The 14435-nt window shown below is 39.8% G+C and overlaps 1 protein-coding gene across 1 annotated transcript in view; it reads left to right on the top strand.

Annotated features, from left to right (window-relative positions):
• Positions 1–14435, top strand: part of Rnf130 (ring finger protein 130) — a 127818-nt gene that overhangs the window by 43622 nt on the left and 69761 nt on the right. The gene's annotated exons all lie outside the window — the stretch shown is intronic.

Raw genomic sequence — 14435 nt, forward strand, 5'->3', positions numbered from 1 at the left:
AGAGAATATTGTTCAATTTTCTTTTGGTAGTGCTAGTGGCTAAACTCATGGCATCACCTATGCTTGCCAAGCACTTTATCACTGAGCTGTATCCTGACCCAAGATTATTGTTCTTTTTGTTTGTTTGTTTTGTTTTGGAGCTAGGAGCCTGTCCTGAAACTCGCTCTGTAGACCAGGCTGGCCTCAAAGTCACAGAGATAGGCTTGCCTCTGCCTCCTGAGTGCTGGGATTAAAGGCATTTGCCACCACCACTCAGTGAATATTGTTCTTTTTAAATCATTCACAATGAAAGACTCTGTGTACGTACACATTTATAGCAACAAGTCCTTAAATATTGTTAGTATTTGCTTTGTGTTTTTTAATTAAACAATTCAAAAATTTTAATATACCAAATCTTTAATTTCTAGGTAAATTTGAATTTTGACAATCAGAAATCACTTGTAGGCAGTTTGGAGTAGTTAAGTTTTATTTAAAACAGAAGAGATGGGACTAGAGAGATGTCTCAGTGGTTAAGAGAGTGTACTACTTGCAGAAGACCTGAGTTTGGTTCCCAGAACCCTTAGTGGGCTACTTACAGCTGCCTGTGACTGCAGTTCCTCTGGCTTTCATGGGCAGCTGCAGTCATGTGCACATACCCTCCATGTAATTTAAACTTACTTTAAAATATTTTTAGAGGAGTGGAACAGAAAAGTCGTGTGTGTGTGTGTGTGTGTGTGTGTGTGTGTAGTAAGCACTTACTCAGGGCTGTAGCAAGATTAAGAGTTCAAAACCAGCTTGGCTCCATAGCAAAATAGTTTTTGAAATATATATATATATATATATAATATATATATATATATATATATATATATATATATATGAAGTGTATGTGTGGTGTACACTTCATCCTTTAAATAATTCATGAAAAGGCAGGTTTAGTGGTCCAATTATATTAATGTCAGTGGGATGGGAGGGTCTTCGTGTCTAGTTTTTTGTTGTTGTTTTAAGTATAGCACTCTTGACCCATTTATACAATGTAGCCATTGAGTTTGTCTAGATTGTTACCCTTTGTTTTTTTATCCTTAAGTTTTTTGTGCACTAGGCATTTATTATTTTCCATAAGTTTAATAATGCAGCTTTCCTATTGTTGGAGGTCATTTTGAGTAAAACAGAAAGAACCCTTCAAATACCATCAAAAAGAACTTAAAAGCCTACTCTGTGCTTGTGCAGTGAAAGCTCTGTTCGTGCACAAAAAGGACATGTGTATAAATACCGACCTGAAAGAACGTTGGGTCATCTCATTGACAAGGTCAGCCTAGGCTGGGTAGCACAGCTTACGCACCACATTCTGAAAGACTGAAGGCTTTCTGTGGTTTGCAGGTGGATTTTGTTCTGAAGCAGGGTTTCCAGAGCATTCTGTTAGAATACAGTTATGCCTATGTGTTACCTAGCATCAGTAGCTGCTTTCATGCTGTACTTGCAGAGCTTGTTTGATATGAACAGCCTACAGGACCTGTGATACGTTTCTCTCTGGCCCCTTTAAGAAAATTACCATATTTCCCCATTGAGGACTGTATTATAACTGATGCTTTGGATGCTAAGTTGTCCCTTATCATCTTCATTTGAACCAAGTTAGTAAGGTTGTGCTTGAGACTAGGAAGTGATTCAAATATGTAATCGTGTTTAATATTGTGGTACTTTGTGTGCTGGTGAAGCTGACAGCAGGATAGTAGGAGAGGGTAGAGCCCGGGTGGACAGAGTAGGACTCCATCATTGTACTGTATTGAACTTAAAATGAAAAATATTTAAACTTATGGTGTAGAAAGGTTTCGTTCTTAAAATGAGATTTGTTTAGTTGGGTGTGTTGGCACACAATTTTAGTCTTATCACTCAGGTGGCAGGCAGTTCTCTGAGTTCAAGGCCAGCTGGACATACAGAGAGAGCCACAAAGGGGCTTGAAGTCAAATCTGAAAACTTCCTCTTCAGACTGTAGTAGATCAGCTGGCACTGGTTCCCTCTCCAACCTTAAGAGATCAGAAAACTGGACAGCCTGTGAGCAGCAGTTTTAGATAAGGTTAGTAGGCAGCACAGGCTGTGGGTCCCTGAGAGAACAGAAAGGTAAGGCAACCCCACCACTGTCTGCTATGGAATTTCCAGGCTGCAGTTCAGAGACAAGCAGCCCAGATGCAGGCAGATAGTCTCATGTACTCATGAGCCAGAGCTCTGGGAGCGTGAGGCAGTGTTGGAGAGGAGGAGTGGGGCACAGAGAGCAGAGGTAATGCTGCAGGGGACCTTCCTTGAGTCTGGGCACTGACCTGCATGAAGTTACTGGAGGCTGGGAATCCATGAGGTTCTCATTCATCAGAGTAGAAAGCCCTTCTGGTGAACAGGAGCTTGTATGTAGTGAGGCCAGATTACTCCTAAGGGCAGAGCTGTCCTGGGACCCTCTCCCCATTGAAGCTTAAAAGCAAACCTATAAAGAATCTGACTGATTGAGACCATGTAGTTTGTTCCAAAATGGCAGGGTGATATTTAAAGGAATGCCTTAACATATATCTCCAAAAACCTTAAAATCTGAAACTGTCATCCAGTCCAGAATCACCAGGCCTATGAAGAAGCAGAAAAATAGAATCTATAACCAGATGAACAGGATTGCAGATAGGAATGTTAAGCGAATCTTTAGAAGTATACTCAGAGTGTTTAAGAATGGAAAAGGAATATGTAAATATGAGTAATTAAAAATAATAAAAAAATGCCTCAAAAAAAAAAAAAGAATGGAAAAGGAAACGCAAACACAAAGACAGAGAATGGACATTAAAAACATCGTAGATCAAAATTCTTTGTAGAGTGCTACCCTTGAAAATGCCTAAGATTTATACTGACTCGTGGGTGGGGGTATGTTAGTGCTCTCAGTTTACCCAGACAATAATGTAGGTAACATGTGTTGGGTGTATGCAGTGTTCCACAAGTAGTGCTGATGTTTCACGCTGATTGTGTTTAATCTTTCTAAGAGCTGCAGGTGGTACTCTTACCCTCTCTGTGCTTGGGGAATTCAAGGCACTTCAGTCTTTCATTTGGTGCCTGTTTTCTTTATAGCACTTAACACAACTGAAATTATGTATCTATTTCCTTTGTTTCTAAGGGCAGGGAGCTGGTCTCTTGTGTCCACTCTTGTATATTCAGCGATGCATATGATATTTGGAACATAGTAGAGTGGTACTGAGCAATTAGTGCTAGGTGGATTAAAGAGAGAGAGGCAGAACACTGTGGCCTCGGAAATTGGGCAGGGCTGGGGCTTGAGGTAGGCCTGCTTGATGGCAGTGCCCATACTCTAACCACCTCTTTGTGTTGCTTCCCAAGTGAGTTTAATAAATTATGATACATCCACTCAGTGGAGTGTTACACAGCCATAAAAGAGGACATTATTAAAGCTCTATGTGTGCTACAAAAATAAATACAAAGTGTTTGAACTATGGCTGAGTTAAGTTCGTTTACAGTGGACGAGGACTCAAGGTAATATGAAAAATAAAAGGGGGTTGTATTGATTAGCTCATCAATGGCATTTCTCTGAATTAAATCAAATTGTTGCAGGTCCATGAGTAGAGCTCGATGAAATGTTTGTGCCTTGAGTATGAGCTCTAGAACAAACACAAATTATTAGTTTGCATTGAAAAGGGGAGGAAGTAGGCTGGTGATGTAGATGGCTGAAAGCAGTTGCTGTACAAATATGACAACCCGAGTTTGATCCCTAAAACCCAAATAAAAGTAGTCAGAGAGAACCAGCTTCACACAGCTGTCCTCTCACCTCTACATGAATACGGTGACATGTCACCCTCACACGGAACAACTAATATTTTAGAAAAGATGAAAGTGAGTGTTCATGGGGACAAAGGGGGTACTTACTGCCTGAAAGGGATGACTGAGGAAGAAATATCTGGGAATTTGGTTATTTTGCAGTGTTTGGCCTTGAGCCCAGGACCATGTCCATGTTAGACAAGTACTCTACTACTGAATTTTACACCCATCCCTTTAAGTTTATTCTGCACTTCAGTAAGAGCAGGATAACTTCAAGGTTTGGTTAGCAGGAGCAGGTACCAAGAATATGTTGAAAGAGTCTGCTTCTCTTAAGTAAAATAACTACTCTAAGAACAGCTAACACTGGTCCAGATGTAAAGCAAGCTAATCTAGGATATGATTTTGAGTCCTGGAAAGGGAAATGAGATCCAAGTGCAAGGACTCAACTTTTCTATGTATTTATAGGATGGTGGTAACGTTTATTTTAGTTGTGTTTGTTTTTCACTGTGTAGAAATACTCTGGTGATTAAACATGGGGGATTAATACAAACTCAGAGCCAAAAGTCGGTGTTTGTGACCTAAGTATATATAAGTAGATGACAAACACATTAGATAGCTCTAAGGGATCCAGTGTTACCATCTCACAGGGTTGCAGACATTAGAAAGGGTTAACCACACAGAAAAGCAAAGAAATAATAAAATCAAAACAAATTTAGAGGAATAAGTGAATTAAACCCTGTTTTGTGACAATCACAAATCCACAGGTGCTGTGTAAAGTTGACAAACAAAGAAATAATGGCTGCTGTCTTTTTAGAACTGTGAAGGTTGGCCCCCCAGAAGAGCTAAAAACAGAAGTTGGTTGTCTCTGGGGACCAGAGGGGTGAGGGGTAGGTACACTTGTTAGTGAGCTGTTGGGTGAATTTGTCTTTTAATGTAAAATCCCACCCTTTCCCCTCTGCTCACAGCAAATGAATCTGCTTCCTATTTTTCTTTTCCTCCTTTGAAGAAGTTCCCTATTTTCCCAGTGTCTGAGATTCTGTTTGTCTCTAGTGGCATGCTGTATTTAGGACTGTGTAGAGACCATGCTGTTTCTCAGGGTCTATTTGATCTATGAGTTCAGGAGATGCAGTTGCCTTTGTTTTCCTAAACAGATCTAGGTTCATGAACATAAAATAATTTACTGTGTAGTCACTAAGTTGCTTGGCAAGTCTTATTCTTTCAGAGGTACCTTCCTTACCACTCTATTGTGGTTCAGACTTAGTGTTCATTGAACTGTTTCCCTGGTCCCACTGGACAGAATGAGTTTCTGCCTCTTCTTGACTTCTAATGTGATTCTTATTCTTCCTATGTATCCATCCCTTATTTCTCTATTCTAGATCTCCTTGGCAAAAACAACCATCATGGATGAGGCATGGACTGATGACTGGCTTCCTTCTTTCCTTTTTTCTTTCCTTCCTTCCTTCCTTCATTCCTTCCTTTCTCTTTCTTTTTTCCATTTCTAAGTTTCCTATTGCCAAGGCAGCTGAATGCTAGCATGGGGAGTGGGGTGTGGTGGCAAGGAACCTTAGAATAATCCAGCTGAGGTTTGAGATCATAAACTCTAAGCAAAACTCAATGGCGCTTAATATCCAATAATATTTTTTTCTTTTAAGGAAAGGTATGTAGCACACATGTGTGATTAATGTCAGCTAATGCAAGAGAACTGCAAGTTCAAGACTACCCTGAGCAATATACCTTGTCCCAAAAAGTGGGGTTAGGAATGTAGCCCTGAGTATAGAACATTTGTCTAGCACACATAAGGCTCTAGATTTGATCTCTAGTACTACTAATTAAACTCTCTGAAGGCAGTTCTTTTTTCGTTCCTGTGTACTTCCTGTTATCCTCTTTTTGTATGGTTTGACTTGGCCTTAGCTGAGTTGTAGATTCTAGATTTATATGTTTAATTCTACTTACTGTCTTTACTTAAATATCATAAAGTGTTTCCAAATGATTGGTCCCAAGTGGAGTTTTAGTTCTGTTTTCATCTCCCAGTCTATTACCATTGCTGTGTAGTATTCCCAACCCAGTAAATATCATCACTGTCCATTCTTCTAATTATTTAGACAGAATTAGGAGTCATACTTACTTACTTCTCTGAAACTCCACCTATTATCTGTTCCTTAAAGTTTATTTGTTTAATATGTATTTATCATTTTCAGAGCCTCCGATAGGCAGCTGTTGTCCCCGCCCCCACCCCCACCCCCCCTTTTTTTGGTCTCTGATTTTTTTCTTAACTACTATCAGTATCCAGAATTTGCAGTATCCAGAATTTTCTTAAAATTTTATACAGCCATGTCACTCCTTGCTTAAATTCCTTCAGTGGCTTCTCATCCCTAGAATGGGAGTCTGAACTCTGATTTAGCTCTAACTTCACTCTCCCTCATGCCATTCATTCATGTTACCATTAGCAATTAGTTACTAAAACCATTCAGTACCCCTTTGGTTTTGAGGACTTGTAAATTTTATTTACCATGTATACGTTATGACTGGTGTCTCACACACACACACACACACACACACACACACACACACACACACACACACACACGGTGGGGGGGTTAGTTTGTGTTCTTGGTGGAGCTTTATAGTTCTGTATACTTGACATTACAGAGACAGACATGGGAGATCATCATAGACTCTGAATTTAACTTATCGATGATCTACAAACCCAGCCCTCCCATCAAAGCTGCATCTTACCAACATATGCTTGAACAAAGGCAGTGACAGAGATCTACCACCCTCATCCTTTGAAAACTTAGTGTTACAAAGTATTTTTCATCCCAGAGAAAAGTTGGTTTAAATGTTTGTAGATAGTTGGGAATTTCCTTATCTGACTCAAGTCCTCTAACCTTTGGACTTCATATTCTTGTTTCTTTTGATTGTTCTTAGGAGCGTAGCATCTTAGGTCTCAAAGTGCATCCATTTTCTATTAATATTCCACCCAGGGGGTCTTTTGTGTTGACTGTGGTCTGAATGTTGTTGTTCTCCCAGAATTATTGTGCTGGACCTTGGCCCCCAGAGTGACAAGAGGTGGTACCCTTTGGAAATGATTAGATAATGAAGACGGAACCCTCATGAATGGGACTAGTGCCCTTATAAAAGAAGCTGAAAGGAATGTCATGTCCACCTAGAACCTCAGTGTGACTTTATTTGGAAGTAGAATCTTTGCATACGTCATTATTTAGGGATTAAGATGATATTTTCCTAATTAACATGAGCCAAAATTCTAGTAACAAGTGTGTAATGAGAATATATGGAGGGGCATGTAATAGAGGACCAGAGGGAGGAACTAATCAGAAATTGTTCACAGCCAGTGAGCAGCAAGGATTGCCAGCAGGAGCAGAAACTGGAAAAGAGGCCTAACAGGGTTTCTTTGCAGCTTACAAAAGGAATCAACCCCTGCCAATACTTTGACCTTAGACTTGTGGCTTCCAGAATTATGATACAACAAACTTTTGTTGTTTCAACCCAACAAGTTTGTGATATTTTTCATAATAGATGTGGGAAACTAATTAAAAGAAAAATCCAAAATTAAACAGTCTTGCAGGGTTTGGTTTTGTGCATGTAGAAGTGCATCTCTTGTTATCTCTGGAAAATAGCCTAAAGTTCTGCAGATAATTTTGGTGATCTGAATCACTGATTCATCCTAAGCTTACTCTTGGTTAAACCTGGGGTCTTTTTTCATAGAGTCTCATCCTAAGCTACATGATTTTTTGTCTTTGCTTCATTCAGCCTGTTCATTCAGCCTATCAACAAAATTTTTAAATCCTGATTTGTCACTAGTCTTTGTTCTTTCTGGTAGACTTGTATCACTATTCAATGTCATGAACATATTTTCTGCATCTTAATCCAGTGTTTTGGGCTTATAGATAGTGACAAAAAGCTGTGGCCCTTCCTACAGGAAAATGTATTCTATATATAGATGTACATAGAATATGTGAAAAGGCATAGGAGGTTGGATTGCATCTTGAAGCCTTATGTGGTTCATGGATCTAGAGTTAGGTTTGGCATGGTGATACACATCTGTAATCCCACCACTTGTGAGGCTGAGGCTGATCCTGAGTTAGAGGGCAACCTGGACTAGGTAGTAAGACCTGCCTCAGAAAACAAACAAAAACAGCCCTCCAGATTACATTGAGTATCATTGGGCTAGGATCAAGGAGTCTGAAAGTTTGCACTGCTTCCATAGGCTCTAAGGAAGATTGTTCCTTTTTTAGCATGCAGAGGTTGCCTTGCATTTCTTAGCACACAGCCCTTCCCTCCATCTTCCAGTCTCCCACACATTCTGACCTGCCTTTTCCCCCCACTTAAATAACTTTGTGATTACATTGAGCTCACTTGGATAGTCCAAGATGGTCTCTTTCTCATAAGGTCAGGTGACTACCACCCTTTTTGATCTATAACCTTATTTTCCTCCTAGCCTTATAAAGAACATTGTCACAAGTTCTAGGGATGAGACATGTGCAATTTGGGGGAATTGTTATTATGTCTTCTGTACCTCAGCACTGACACCCTGTGACTACTGTTTTCTCTTTCACAGTATCTACAGATTATTTCTTTATGATTATGTTTTAGATTTGCTAATCCTAACTGGTCCTTTGTTTGCACATTTCTTCATTGTTATTTGTAAGTGTTGGGGTGCTATTTATGGTAGTTTCTTATTGCTTCTTTTTGGTGATTCCTCAAAGGTCTTACCAATAATGAAGTTTCTTGTTTCTGTGTTGTCACCAGACTAACTCATGAAACTGGAAATTCTACATTTAGTGGTGGCAGTTGCTATAAGTATTCATTTGTCAAGTATTTAAGTATATACTGGGCCTGTGTGCTGTTGCTCGGAAACATAAGGTAAGTATAATATGTACTCCATAGTGGAGAAAAGAGACAGGAAACAAAATTTTTAAAGTAATTGTTAATTATCTCTGTGAGCATTCTATAACATTGTGATACTAGCAGCTCAACCTGCATCACTTCCCTAAAGAAATTGTATTTAAGCTGAGGCAGAAGCATGTACACAAGCAGATATTAAAGAGGAGGACAGAAAGGAAGATTACTTCCCTTTTTTGGCATGAAGACCAAAAGGTCCAAAATACGCAATAAAAGACATTTAGAGAGTAAGGGGAGAACGGTATACAGAAGGGTGGAAGAGAGAGGCAGTGTCTCTTAGTCTGTTGGGGTTGGGACTTTATAAAAGTGATGAGAGATAATTGGAAGACATTTTGTGGAAACTATTTTTTATTGTAGTGTCTGTCCCTACCTTAGTGTGGTAATCTTAGTGAAAGTGTCATTCTGAGTGAGCGTTCAGAACTAAGAGAACAGACTGGTCAGCAGTATCACCTCCAGCTAGCATATGGCTCAAACTTCAGTTCCCAGCATCACAAATGTAAAAAAAAGAATGATAGAGTGAGCTTGTCAGGAGGTGTTGCTGCCTTGTTTGTATATCGGGCATCTTTATGAGCACAGTGTACAAAATAATTGGTTTCCTTATGACATTTTCATTGGTGTATTTGATGTATTTTGATCACATAAAATTAGCAAACTTTTAATTGTGACAGAGTATAGATATAAATTTAGCATTTTAATATTTTGAAGGGATAGCAGCTCACGAGTGTTAAATACATTGATGCTGTATGAACTCAATTTCTAGAACTCTTTTAGTCTTGTAAACCCAAGTTCCATGAAACTGGAAGTATCTGTCTCCTCTTGCTCCAACTCCCTGCCCCCACCAGTCTCAGGAAATAGTGTTCTTAACAAACACAGCCAAAACACTGCTTTACAAATGTCCTAAGCATCATTCAGTTCCTTCAAGTTGACAACAAAGATTAACCATTGGAGCTGGAGAGATGGCTCAGTGGGTAAAGTGACTGCTGCATGAATATGAGGACCTGAGTTTGTGTCCCTAGTACTCATGAAACATCAGTGTTGGAAGGGCAGTGTAGATGTGTAGATGGAGTTTCTGTCCCACCTGGTCCCGCAGCCATTTAGTCCCAAATGAACACACAGAGGCTTATATTAATTATAAACTCTTGCCGGGCGTTGGTGGCTCACGCCTTTAATCCCAGCACTCGGGAGACAGAGGCAGGCGGATCTCTATGAGTTCGAGACCAGCCTGGTCTACAAGAGCAAGTTCCAGGACAGGCTCCAAAGCCATAGAGAAACCCTGTCTCAAAAAACCAAAAAAAAAAAAGAAGAAGAAAAAAAATTATAAACTTTTGTGATGGCTCAGGCTTCTTATTGGCTAGCTCTCTCTTAATTATTAACCCATTTCTATTAAATTATGTATTTCCACAAGACTGTGGCTTACCAGTAATGCCCTGGCATGTTACTCCTTCTGCAGCTACATGGTGTCTCCCTCCAGACTCACACTCTGCCTTTCTCTTCCCAGCATTCTCCTCATCTGGTAGCCCTGCCTATACATCCTGCCTGGATACTGGCCAATTGGCATTTTATTAAATCAATAAGAGAAACATATATTCAGCATACAGAAGAACATCCCCCATTATCTTGTCTTTTCTGTCTAATATAGTAAAATTATATATGTAATATATATATATATGTGTGTGTGTGTATATGCATATATATATATATATATATATATATATATATATATATACAGTAATCAAGCAAGAACTTTAGTTAATATTTAGTCCATTAACATTGGGCAAAATTTTAAAAAATATTCTGTCATCTATCTTATCTTTGTGAGTCTAAAGTTTTATCTGTAACTTATCTTTTATCATAACTAAGGCAAACCATAACTGTCTGTCTTGAACTCCATCAAAGACCTCAAAAGGATAATATATAAACTCTAGAACTGACAGAGAAATCTCGCTGTCTGGACAGTCACCCAAAGTTTCTCTGTAATGTTGGGGCATCCGTCTTCAGCCTATAGGCCTAGAGTGTTGGGCAGACTTCTCAGCAAAGCAGGAATTTAAAACTGTCCCACCTGTATTGGCAGTTTGTCAGTCATTTTTCTCTGTGTCCTGCTGAATGTCTGGCAGACTCTTCCATGAAACAGAAACCCTGAAGGGCTAGCCCATCTTGTTTTGGCAAGTTCAGCAGCCACTTTCCTGTGATTCCTGCATGTCCAGTTTGGACAGCATACTTACTGTCAGCAGTTGAGGCAAGGGCAGTTCTTTGCTCAAAAGCCAGTTTTGCCACATTGAAGGCAAACTCCATAACGAATTTTTTCGATGCCCATCTTCCTCTCTGATGTAATTGGTGTTGCCAGGAGCAGTTGTGTCTCATTTCGATGAAAGACCCTAATAAACCATTCAAAGACCATATTCTGTAGGTCTTTGAAAGGTTTGAAGAATATCTATCCATCTCAAATACATCTCTGTATATCTAGAAAACTAGCATGACTATAAGATTTGATTGTTATAGGTGGCTATAATCTGTATTTAATCACACATTATATGTTTTCATTTTATTTTATCAGTTCAAATTAGGAACAAGCTTACTTCAGATGTCAATCCCTTCTCCCTCCCACTCTTCTCCCCGCCAACATCCCACCTGCCCCTAGCCATCCCCCCTCCACTCCCCAGGCAGGGTAAGGCCCTCAAAGGGGGCTCCCCATAGTCTACCACATCATCCTGGGCCAGGCCTAGGCCCTACCCCACACACATTATATTTTTAAATGAGCTGTATAAACACAGTACTTAAACAAGAGTACAGATATACATATAACAAAATTGACCTTAAATTTGTATCAACAAACCAAAATCCATACCAATGCAAAGTATTCATTTCTATATCATATTCCCTTTTTTCTTTAGAAAGAGATTGATTGTGATCATTAATCATTTATAACCCATTTAAATGAAGACAAACATTTATAAACAATATTTGGGAATGTGGGTACAGTTCTCGCCAAACTGCTTCCTGCTGTTTGGGGGTACTGTCAGTCTCAAGGGGATCCTGGGAAAACCCAGAACAATGGCTAAATCCTGGCTGTAATATTCTGTGGGGCTGCATCATCTCAGCTGCTTTGGATGTTGGATCACTTGAGCGACTGCTTCAGGGGGTCTTGCTTGATCAAACCATATTAGTCTGGAAGGAATCCACAGCTTTTCATCTTCTGTGGAAACAAAAGCAGAATCTCTTTTCCAAAGTAACTTATCTTTTAACTTAAAATTTGAAGTTAAGGCATTTTCAAATATGTAAGTTGGATTAATCCAGCAGCATTTATAATCAAATATCTTTTAGCAGCTGTTTCTCCTTCCTTAGCAATCAAACAATTCAAAGACAACACAATAACATACAATATCCAGACTCTGTGTATTTTGCATCTTTATGTGGCCTTTTATTTTCTACTCTATTTCTTTTACTTTTTTTTTTTTTTTGTCTTTTTTGAGACAGTTTCTCTGTGTCACTTTAGCTGTCCTTGATCTCACTCTGTAAACCATGCTGGTCTTGAAATCACAGAGATCTGCCTGCCTCTACCCCCAAGAGTTCGGGTTTAAAGGTGTGTGCCACCACACCCACCTACTCTATTTCTTTTGTTAAGGACTTTCTCTATCCTTTTGCTTTTTTCTCCCAATCCTCCATATATATTTTTTTATTTGAATTATAAACAAGATTGAATTACATGACAATCCCAGTTCCCTTTTCCCTCCCTTCCCCCCCACCACCTCCCCAACTAAACCCCTACCTATCGAATATCTTTTCTTCTAATCTACACCCGACTCAACCTTTCTGCTCCCTCATGACCTCTGCACCTCCATGTATTTTTAAACATACTATAAACCATTTAGAGGTTTTTCTTCATCTGAATCAGTCTTTACTGTATATCTCTTATCTTTTTCTGACCACATAAGTCTTTAATCTGCTAAAAAAGCATGGCTAAGATTAAAGTGGCAGCTTGCCCTGCCCTGTTCTTTGGCTTTCTGAGTCTAGGCTTCATGTCAGAGTTTCTAGGTTCAAGTCACCACCAAGAAGGATGCCACCAGCTGCTCATAAAACCATTTATTTGTTTGGTAGCAGGGCCTCTTAAAAAAAACATGTGCTTTTTGCTGCTGCTGCTGCTGCTACTGCTGCTGAGTCAGGCAGCCTCTCTTAAAGGAGCCGTGCCTCTGCTTGCCTCTAGCAAACAGAACCCACCTGAGAAAATGCTGCTACCAAAAAGCCATGCTTACATCTGTTCTTTTGTGTTTAGAATCCCTTTTTAAGCTTTTTTCACATGGATATCACCACAGGGCAGACATCAGTGGATCCTGGGGACTCACTGGCCACCCAAAATGATGAGTTCCAGGTTTAGTAAGAGACCCTGCCTCAAAAACATACTGTGAAGAGTAGTAGATGAAAACAGCCTATGTCAACCTCTGACCTCCACAGTACACAGGCAAGCATACCCACACACTGTGTGTGCACACAAAAATTAAAACTAGATTTAAGAAAAAAAAAAGAGTAATTGTGTCAGCAGGGCCTGCCTCTTTAGATTCTTAGTGGTGTTGCTGTAGCATTTTTTCCTCCTAGGCAGGACCCTTCCATGAATGAGAGTTCTCAAGGGAGAAGGGATAGAGTGACCTTGTTAGGGTTTACACTTGCTTTAGCAGAGAGGGATAATAGTTTCTGTGATTACCTGAGGGAAGAATAATTGTGGAATTCTGGTTTTTCTGAATTGCTTAAAAGGAGAAAGATGGGCAGGAGACTGGAGTTGGACAGACATTCTCTGAGATCCTTCGGAGTCCTGTGGTTTCAAGTACTGCCCTAGAGGGTGTTGTGTCTAAGCCAGCCATACTAAGCATTATGTAGACCAGGCTGGCCTGAAACTCACAGGCCTGCCTCTGCCTCTCAGGGGATTAAAAATGTGCACCACCATGCCTGGTATAGACAGTATTCTTTTTTTGTTTTTTCAATTTTTTTTTGAACCAAGATAAATAGCTTTTAAACATATGAATGCCAAAGGAATCAGAGGGCCAAACCCAAGGTTTTGAAGACAGCACAGAGAATGACTTTGAAAACACAACATAAAGTCCACCAAACCACAGCTCAATTAGTTTGACCCACTCAACAATACTGTCAGGAAAACGGATCATTTGAAACAGAATGCTACTTTTCAAAATTGTAAACAATTTACAAAACAAAACAAAACAAAAAACAACCCACAAAACTCAATGTTAAACAAGTTAGATACCAGGTAGTTGCTTTGATAAGACTGTTACATTTTTCATATGCGTGACAATAGGATGGGCCAGAAGCCTGGCTTCCAAGCCTGGGGCTCCTGGGAGCAGATCCACATTTTTCACTCTTGATTGTGGGGTGGGAAAATCACTGTCCAGACATTATTCCTATATAACCCTCTCCTAAATTAAAAACATTTCTCGATGAGCCACGTGGTTCTGAGTACTTCGCCAAGACCCTGACCCCAGAACCTCATCTATACTCTTCTTGGGAAGGAGTGTGGCCCTGCCTGTATTCATGTCTCTGTGAGGTTGTTGAATCCTCTGGAAATGGAGTTATAGACAGGTGTGAGCTGCCATGCGGGTGCTCGGAACTGTACCCAGATCCCCTGGAAGAACAGCCAGTGAGTGCTCTTAACCACTGAACCATCTCTCCAGCCCCAATATTCTTAAGATGGCAGTACTTTCTAAATTGACCTATAGAACCCTATAAAAATTACT

Source organism: Cricetulus griseus, chromosome 7 (genome assembly GCF_003668045.3).
Source record: "Cricetulus griseus strain 17A/GY chromosome 7, alternate assembly CriGri-PICRH-1.0, whole genome shotgun sequence".
NCBI lineage: Eukaryota > Metazoa > Chordata > Mammalia > Rodentia > Cricetidae > Cricetulus > Cricetulus griseus.